Consider the following 10351-nt stretch of genomic DNA (forward strand, 5'->3'; position numbering starts at 1 on the left):
TTTTATGCCAAGATGCCAGGGACACAGAATCGTGATTAATTAATAATTCTACTACTACTACTACTACTAATAATAATAATAATAATAATAATAATAATAATAAAATCTATAACATTAAAACCACTGGCATGTGAAGTAAAACAATGTTTATCTCATTACAATAGCACTTGTCAGAGGTGGGATATATTACAAATAAGCCAGGTTCTTTTAGTTGGCTAAATTGTTATGGCTAATTGACTAGGTCACTCTATGTCGGGGATGGCCAAACCTGTTCCTCTAGAGCCGCATCCCTGCATGTTTTCCAATTATCCCTGCACTACAATCATGTTCTGCTGGGAAACCTTCGGCCCTGGCATTCATGCGGATGTTACTTTGACGTGTACCACTGACCTTGCAGACCAAGGCAACAGTATTCTGTAATGATATTGGCTTCCTTCAGCAGGATAATGCACCACTGTAACAAGTTCAGGAATGGTTTGAGGAACATAACAAAAAGTTCAAGATGTTGACTTGGCCTCATGAAAAATGCCCCATAATGGTATTCCAGGAACACTAGTCGGGAATATGCCCTGGATGTGATGTGATATTAGTCCCATCAAACACATTCATAAACCTATTCTCACCTATTTTAGACTAGTCAACCTGCCATGTTTTTACACTAAAGAACCGAAAGGAAACCCCTCTGGGACAGAAGGGACCCTAAATCTGTGAGGCAGCAACAGTGCCTGGTGTGATAAGCTTCAAACTCAAAATCTGTGAAATTTAATAAAGTCTCGATTTAATATGTTGTAAATACAGTGTTAAAATAATTCATATACCATTTTGTTCTCTAATGACTTAGGACTAAAGGCTTAGGACTAGGACTGAAATTCCTTCAAATAGTTTTAAATAGTCTCTAATGACTTTATATTAACCTCAACATTTCTCTGGTTTAACTGAACTTTTAGTCTCTTCCTCATGTCATTTAGGGAGTATTTTTCTTGCCACCATCGCCTTCTGCTTGCTCATCAGGGACAATATAATTATTATGATTTATCCACATTTCCTCACACTTTATAAACTCAATTCTATATTTATTTTATTCTGTTAAGCTGCTTTGGGACACTGACCATTGTTAAAAGCACTATATAAATAAGCTGAATTGAATTGAATAATAATAAAAAAAAAAAAAACAGAAACATCTTAACCTATCCTGCTGGGAATTCTCAGGCAAAATATCAAACTGCAAATTAGTCCACCTCTACAGTATATACACTCATCAGACACCTTATAAGAAGCACCATACTGATTCATGGCAGAGCCCCACTGTGCTCTCAGAACAGTCTCAATTTTTTCATGGCATGGATTCTACAAAGTGCTAGAAACAGTCCTCTGAGATTTTCGTTCAGGTTGAGAACACTGCATCACAGACTTGTCAGATGGACATTCATGCTGAGAATCTCTTATTCTACCAAACCCCAAAGGTACTTTACTGTATTGGATTGGAATCTGGTGACTGGGGACACCATTGAAGTACACTAAATTCATGTTCAGCTAGAGACCAAGACATTGTAGTGAGGCTTTTGTACTGTGGTGCATTATCATTCTTTAAGTACCCATTGTAAGACAGAAAAATACAGTAATAAAGGTAAATATATAGATGAAAAATAGGTAAAAGTAGAAGTCCTCCATTATCTTTTTTTCCTTTAAAAAAAAACCTACAAAAGTACTTGCCTTCATATTTACTTAAGTATCAAATGTACTGGGCTTATTAGCTCACAGCAGCCTTTAAGCCATAGACAAAGTAAAGGGGTCTCTCTCTCTCTCTCTCTCAACTTGCCTGAATGTGCAGTTTGTAACTGCCTGTAACCATCTCTGCTTCTGATCTTAAACACCTGTTTTTGTTTCACAAACAAAAGGCAAATAGGTCAAAATCACTATTAGGTGCCTTTTTGAGCCTGTCTAATAAAAGAACAAAAATAGAGTTTTTCTATTTTAACTTCGTATTAACTTTATCAAGCTGTTAGAAATGCATGTTGGTCAAGCTCCAGCACTTTGTATAAATTAACTAGTTTTTTGGAAAGCAAATCGCATGTAATTCCACCCAATCATGGACAAATTAAACTCAAGTTAATTGCATAATGAAGTTAAAATGTATTCTTTCTGAAAGATATATTGTCCTCTCCTTAAAAATATATTTTAGTTAATAAGAAAAGTCTATTGATTCACTGTTGAAGATGACTGTGTACTGTTTTTCCCGTATATTTTGAACTTCTGTAAGATTTTGATATTTATTAATATTTCATTATGATTAAGTGGGTATGGTAAGCTTCACAACATTAAACTACAAACACAGTATGATGAAAATCAGGAAATACAACTGTGAATATTGTATTTACAGCAGTTATTTCAAGCTTTACTAAAAAAAAGTAAAAACAATGATGTCACTGATTACACTGAGGCTGTTTGTCAAAGGTGCAGTTCCCCCACAATGACTGGGTGGAAAATAAATTTCAAGGACACATACAAAATGTTTAATACTGCATTATTATGAAAAAGGAAAGGGTGGTGTAGTGGTTAACACTGTCGCCTTGCACCTTCAGGGTCCGGAGTCAATTCCCATCTCTGTGTGCATGAAGTTTGTATGTTCTCCTCCGCGTACTCCGGTTTCCTCCCACTGTCTAAAGACCTGCAGATTAGGCTAATTAGCCCATAGTGTGTGAATGAGTGCATGTATGTGCTAAGTCTGTTGGGATAAGCTCCAGGCCCTGAACACAGAATCAAACTGTATAGACAATGAGTGAGTGAGTAAAAAAAGGAAAAATAAAAATGCCTTATTTAATCGATGACAAGTTAGGTGTGTGTCATTTAACACTGGTGTCATCAGATCAGCATGTGGGACATGACAAAATCACATACACCCAATCAAAGAAAATGTAATAAAATGTCATTTATTCTAAAACCTCAGTTTTTTATTATTTTGCAATATGTTCATGATAATGGTAAATCTGAGGAGTACACCATAGGCCTTTTATAGTGATATTGATCCAAATTACGTGAGTACACATAATGGTCAGCATGTGGTATTATTGTTTTAAATACACACACCTCTGTAGTTATGAAGAAAGTTAGGTTATGTGGATTTGAAGGAATTTAGTGATGTAAAAAGTACTAATAATTGCAGTAGAATATAGTGGAGTGAAGGGAACAAAATACATCATTTAATGAACCTAAAAACAGATACGAGAAATTTTACTTACAATTTACTTCCAAGTTACCTTCCACCTCTGGTCAGCAATGTTACTCAGATAGGCTGTGCCATTCAAACATACTCAGAAGATATTCAGGCTAAACGTGTCCCAAAAAAACTTTTCTCCCACTATTAAACAATTTTTGCCAGATTGAACTTTCGACAAAACACAGGTCAGATTTGTGAATTTGTGCTTTTGTCTCCAAATTTTGACCTTATTATTTTCATGTTGCAGCTGAAACTGAAGTTCATTTAACAAGGTGACATTCTTTTCAATCTTCATCTGTCCGGTCTGTGCTCGCTGTTGCCCTTCTTGGCTGACAGCATTGGAATCCAGTGTGGTCTTTTGCTCTTTTAGCCAGCTCAGCGTTCAACATGTTTTGCAATCTAAGATGATTTTCTGTTCAACACTGTTATAAAGAGTGGTCATTCAAGTTACCACAGCATAAATCTAGAGCTCTGTGTGAACTCTAGCAACTGTTGTGCATGAAAATCCCAGCAGATCCGTAGTTTCCAAAATACTCAAACCAGCACATGTCTCTACCAACCACATTATGGTCAAATTCAGGTCAAACTCTACTCCACTTTCTGATATTAAACATTAATTACAGATCTTGGCCTGTATTTGCATTATTTAATTCTTTGTTCTGCTGCCAAATAACAGGCTGATTTAAGGATGGCTTTAAATCAGCTTAGCCATCACACAGCATCCTCAAACATTCCCAAGAATTTCTTTGTTGTTTTTTGTTTTTTTTATGACGTTTAATTTTGAATGTGTGATGACTACAATTTCTCATTTTAAAAATAAACTAATAAAGCAATAAAAAAAAGTAGCTAATTAAGTAATAAAGCAAACTGTTTGATTTTAGACTAACAGCATATGTGCATATTTTTTTTCTTTTTGTTGCCTATTTTAAATTTTTAGGGTTTTGGTAGTTTTGCACAAATTTTGACTCCTTACTGTTAATTCTATTATTCTTTTTCATATAGCATCATTAAATCAGGGAAAAGGGAAACTATTGGTAACCGGAAGCATGAGTTTGTGAGGTCTGATTCTGAAGCTGAAATGCAAGTACTCGCACTTACATACACCATTGCATGACTGAGACACACCCCATATGGGAATCAATTTAACATAGTAATAATACTTTATTTGTAATACTCCCACTTCTTGCTAGCTTATGATCCTTGCATCTATAGTCTATGAATAAATTATAGAATGGTTGGCACATTATTGGGGAACCCTACATTCGGAATGACCACCTCAAAAATTTGGTAATATAATGAACCCACACTGCATTCAAGCTAAATAGGTGAAATAGAGAAATCCTACAATTTTAACAACATAAAGTTTATCTAAAAAAATCTGTTATTTATATCTAATTAGCTTATTTAAAATTTTATTTATTAAACGGTTATGCTTAAAAAGAAAGTTTTAATGGAACACCATTTATGTTGAAATTTGAAGATATGAGACATAAAATTAAAATCTTATAATGTCAATTTTTGTTTATCTTCACAAACTACTATTGTACATTTTGGAACAGCACACCCCACAATACACTGTGCTGCAATACACAACATAACACTACAAAAAATAAGTATAGATACACTGATCAGACATGAAAAGCTCTGAGAGGTTAAGTAAATAAAATTGATTATCTCCTAATACTAACTGACACCTGTCAAAGGGGTGTGATAAATTAGGTAGTAAGTGAACATTCAGTTGATAGGTTAGGAGCAGGAAAAAATGGGCAGGCATAAGCATCTGAGAGACTTTAACAAGGGCCATATTGTGATGGCTAAAAACACCTAGGATAAAGCATCTCCAAAATTGCAGGTCTTTGGGGCGTTCCTGGTATACAGTGCTTAATATCTGCCTAAAGTATTCGAAGGAAGGACAACCGGTGAACTGGTGACACAGTCATAGGAGTCCAATGCTCATTAATCTGCATGGGAAGCAATGGCTAGCCTATTTGGACCAGTCTCACAGAAGAGCTACTGTAGCACAATTTGGGCAAAAGGTTATTTCTGGCTTTGATAGGAAGGTGTCAGAATCCACAGTGCATTGCAGCTTGAATGTGTAATCGGGCTGCATAGCCACAGACTGGCCAGAGTGTCCATGCTAATCCCTGTCCACACATGACCGTCAAAACTGGACATAGAGCAATGAAAGAAGGGCATGGTTTGATTAGTCAAATTTTCTTTTAGATTATGTTATTGGATGGCTCAGTTCTTGTGCCTCATTTACCTGGGCAATAGATGACTCCACGATGAGCTCCGTGGTAAAGGCAGGCCTTCAAAGACAGTGTGATGAAGCCATTGCCGAACCCTGCGGAATTAGGAATGATTTGTGGAACATGACAAAGAGTTCAAGGTGCTGACTTGGCCTCCAAATTCCTCTGACCTCATTCTGATTGAGCATGTATGTAAAGTGCTGGACAAACAAGTCTGATCCATGAATGCCCCACCTAGCAACTTACAGGATTTAAAGGATCTGCTGCTTACACCTTGGTGCCAGATACCACAGCTCACCTTCACAGTTCTTTTGGAGGTCATGGCTTGATGGTTCAGAGTTGTTATGGTGACACAAGAGGGACTTACACAATATTAGCCATTTTATTGTTATATCTGATTGGTGTATATTAATAGCTGTATATTTAATTAATCGTTTTTGTATGACTTTGTATACATTTGTTAAAAGACATTAATATGACAAAAACAATTGCAGTAAATTCGCCATAAAAATCCTACACTCAGTTGCAGAAAGCAAAAGTATTGGAGCTAGGCTTAAAAAAAATTGTGTCTTTAATAACATGATACAAAAGAATCGAGATTAATTCCTTTTCATATCAAGTATCAAAATTATTCTCATTTTTTAAATACCAGCTCTAACTCCTCTCATACACTAGGCAGCATCATCGATGGAAGTCATATCCAGAGCATTAATTTAGCAAGAGGGAAACAAGCTATCTCGAAGCATGTTTACTTAACAGTCTGAAATGATAAGCTAATCAGAAGGATGTATTATCGCACATATAAGGCCCACAGTCCCATTTTATTTTTCCATTTCGCCTCTGTCAATTTACTACTCAACATTTTCACACTATTTACCATTCACAGCAGATCGCTACTGTTGATTTCCAAAAGTAGTTAATGTAAGCTACTGTATGTATGTGCACTCTGATTTTTACCTTGGCTGGCTAAATGTCTTGTGGTCTGAATGTTAAATAAAGTTAATGCCTGTATGCTGTGGTTGATGAACATTATTGTGTGTAAAATTATGTTTTGTTAAAATTTTGTCAGACTGATTTTTGTGTTTTACCCTGGAAATCCTAAAATATTTATTATTGCTTTTCTTGCCCGGTAAACCTGTGTTACCTTAATATCGCTGCTTTCTAGTCTGTTCAGCAATTGGGTTCCTAGCGCATTCTCTATCTCATCTGTATAGCCTTCAAATCTTTTGCCTGATCTGTTGTTTTCGCTCATTTGTATTCCTTCGCCCTGACATTCAATATTTGCCCTCCAACACATAAAGGTGGTAAAACCTTGGACCTGGTCTTTAGCTGCTCCTTTCCAGGTTCAGTTCTACTCTACTCCAAAGGCCATTTATCTTTCAAAATCTCTTGGTATTCTTCACCGTGACCCACCCTTTCCCACCTTAAATCAGCTGCCAATATTTTTTTTTCCCACTTGCCGAAACCTCCACACTATCTCTCTTTCCTCTATGGCTTCCTGCACCCTATTATACCTTCCAGGCCCTGAATTCTTACCACTGCAGCTCACCACAAACACATTCTCTTGTATGCCCACTAGCTTTTTAATCTAGAAAGATTTCTTGCCATGCTCCTTGGTTAAGGGATGTGTTTCCCAGCTATATGTCACAAAATCACAACTGCCTAAATTCTTAACTGAAGTGATTTCTCCAAAGAATGCCTTCTACAAGGAAAAGCTGGACATTCCTGCCCAAGATCCTGGCATACACTACAACAGCTTTGCTTCACTATTTAACCTTCCAACTCACCCTGTTCCATGCTTTCTGATTGATGAATACTTATACTGTTTTATAATGGGAAGGGGGGAAATCTGACATTCCTATCCCAGCACAAACACTAGTAAACCAAGATTCCGCTTATTTCTTACTGGCACATGGCAGAATGTGTTTACATTTTTAACCAATAGAGGTCACTACAATCAGTGTGTAAGATCAGGAATAGAAGCAGAAATGGAGTGAAGTATGTGTAAGAGATGAAAAAAAGAATAAAGCCCTAGTTTAAGCTAATGTTAAACAATTACTCTGCACTCCAGACCATCTCATAAGACCTTCACTGTCATCACTACTATTATCAATGATTTCATAACATCTGGTTATTTACCAGCTACATTTAAACATTTAAGAGAGCTCATAGAGTCCTGATTAAGCCAAACTCATCATATGATGTGTTTTAGGAAAAAAATCCTCAAAAGTACAGTCTATAGTCCACTGTATTTCTATCTCTCACAAAATCCTAATCAGTCAAAGTGGCACATTTCACTGAGACTGCCATTTTGCCCATAACTGAGAAGCTGCATGCTGCTAATCTGCCATAAGTCCTCATCCTCCTAAATCTTCCAGCAGTACTTGACAGTTTGGATCTGGACTTTCCTGTCCATTATTGTGAGTCTTGAAATTCATGCCACAGTATGGCAAGGATTCACTTCTTATCTGGAAGGTCATCATACAGTAGTAGGTGACGTGGAGGTGTTCCACATCTCCCCCATGATCCCATAAGGCTGAGTACCTGGTGATTTTCTGTTCAACCTTAATGCTTGTTCTCTGTGAGGTCATATCCTCACATGGGTTTTTATCCCACTGCCATGTGGATGACATAAAACTCGTCGCCCCCCCCCCCCCCCCCCTTTATTTCCCTCACACATTCATTTTTCTGCACATACAACTCTAAGATCTCACCTTCACTTTATTTGCACTGTTGGGGTATAGACAATCCCTGTGTTTTTCCGCTCAACTGGCTAATCTGACATCATCGCCTTTTTTCCTTTACAATTTTGGAAGGATTCATCCATTTCTATTTACACTGACCACTAAAGTGCTTGTTCTTTCACCTGTCATTTTAAAACTGAACTATTTCAATTTGCTCCTTGGAGGTCCTTAAGAGTTGCCATTGTTGTTGTTTTTGTTGTTTTGGCTATCCTAATTAAGAGGTTGCATCAAGACTATATGATCTGTATATATTACTTGGCTCAAGTTGTATGCCACATGCCCTTCCTGATACAATCTTCCTATTTTTATCCAGACTAGGGACCAGAATTATAGATGCCCAGCATCCAGTGGCTGAAAATCAAGCCCAGGGATTGCGCAAGGCAGATGAGAAGCTTATCACTGAGCTACAAAAGCCTCAGTCAATATGCAAAGGTACCAGGACAAAAGACAAAGATATATACTACACAACTAAAAATTTTGTCATGACCATTCACACGTTTACAGAATAACAAGTCTTGTTACAGGACACCAAGTACATATTTTGTAAGTATGATGTATTTAGTTCTTACTCTTGGCAGTGATTTGAAATAGAATCCAGGTTGGTGCTGTCAGAATGAAGATGAACATAAACAAGAGAGAATGTGAAACTTAAAAAAATAATAATCCCTGTACAATGTTCATGCCTCAAGCAATTTTTTATGCTATCAAGAGATAATAAGCATTATAAATAAGAGCCTGACAAGGTAATTTGTAACTGTAAAATATAATCAGGAAATACAAATAAATGCCTTATAAAGAAGTTCAAGTCTAATACAGTATGTTCAACATTTCATGGAGATGGAAATCTGGTAAAAAATCCACTAGAGGGCTAATATCTCTTTATTCAAAATATAACAATTAAATTTGTCATAATAGTTTTATTCATTCAAGCAACAGTAATTTTAAAATTTATATTTCCATATCTTTTATTTTTTTCTTTTAGTGTTTTTGCATGCTTTAATGGGTAATTTCTCCTTCGCTTTTTTTTTGTTCTATTTCTTTTTCTGCTTGTTATAAGATATTTTCTTTAAAATGTACGCTTGTATTTTTAGCCCTGTCTTTCTGTTTACTCTCACTGAGTTGTGTGCAGTGAAAGTAAGAGACCTGTATCCTGTCATCCTCTTATGTTACTCATTCCTCTTCTGGTGTAATATAAGCAGTACAGTTATATCGTAGAGTCTAGAGGAAAAGCAAAAGGCCTACGGGTTTGTTCAGTGCAACTGCATGTACCTAAATCATGTGTAGTTTAAAAAAATAATAATTTTTAACAAAATAAACATATCACATGTGCTAACTCTCACTTTCCAGAAGATGGCGCACATTTTGTCAAATCTGACTGACTGATTCTGCACACAGCAAAAGGTGCAGTGTTAAAAATAATGATCTGATGATAGTCATTGCTTTGTTAGTTTATTGGTAATGCACGTAGTGTCATGATAAGAGTCAAAGCATAATAAAAGAGCAACCCTCCCATTTTGTTCCAAGGAGCAACTCTCCCTCCTTGCTAAAAACTCTGCCAATGTGTCATATAATAATTGTAAGGGTGTATCATTGTAAAATCAGAGGGTTTCATAATGAAAACATGGTGCATGATAGTAAACGCAAAGTGTTATTGTGCGGGTCTTTCCGCTACTCCCATCCAGGAGCTTCCCAACCGCATAACAACTGAGCACAGCTGAGTTTTACACCGGATGTCCTTCCTGATGCAACCTTTCCATTTTATCTGTGCTTAGGACCGACACTGTATCCAGTGGTTGAGGATTTGAGCACTGGATGGGAATTGAATCCGTTCCTCCGCATAGCTGGCAAGAAACCACTGAGTCACCAGTGCCCGGTAAATGCATAGTGTACTACATAGTGTACTATATATGCATTTACTGGGCATTAGTGTATTAAAAACCCAATATATATTAAAGATTTACTATATAGTACACCATGCATTTACTGGGCGCTAGTGTACTATATACACGTTATATATTATAGATCTACTATATAGTACACCTTGCATTTACTGAGCATTAGTGTACTATATACATGTTATAAATTATAGATTTACTACATAGTACAACAAGCATTTACTGTCTATTAGTGTACTATATACA

This window comes from Clarias gariepinus, chromosome 20 (genome assembly GCF_024256425.1).
Source record: "Clarias gariepinus isolate MV-2021 ecotype Netherlands chromosome 20, CGAR_prim_01v2, whole genome shotgun sequence".
Classification (NCBI taxonomy): domain Eukaryota; kingdom Metazoa; phylum Chordata; class Actinopteri; order Siluriformes; family Clariidae; genus Clarias; species Clarias gariepinus.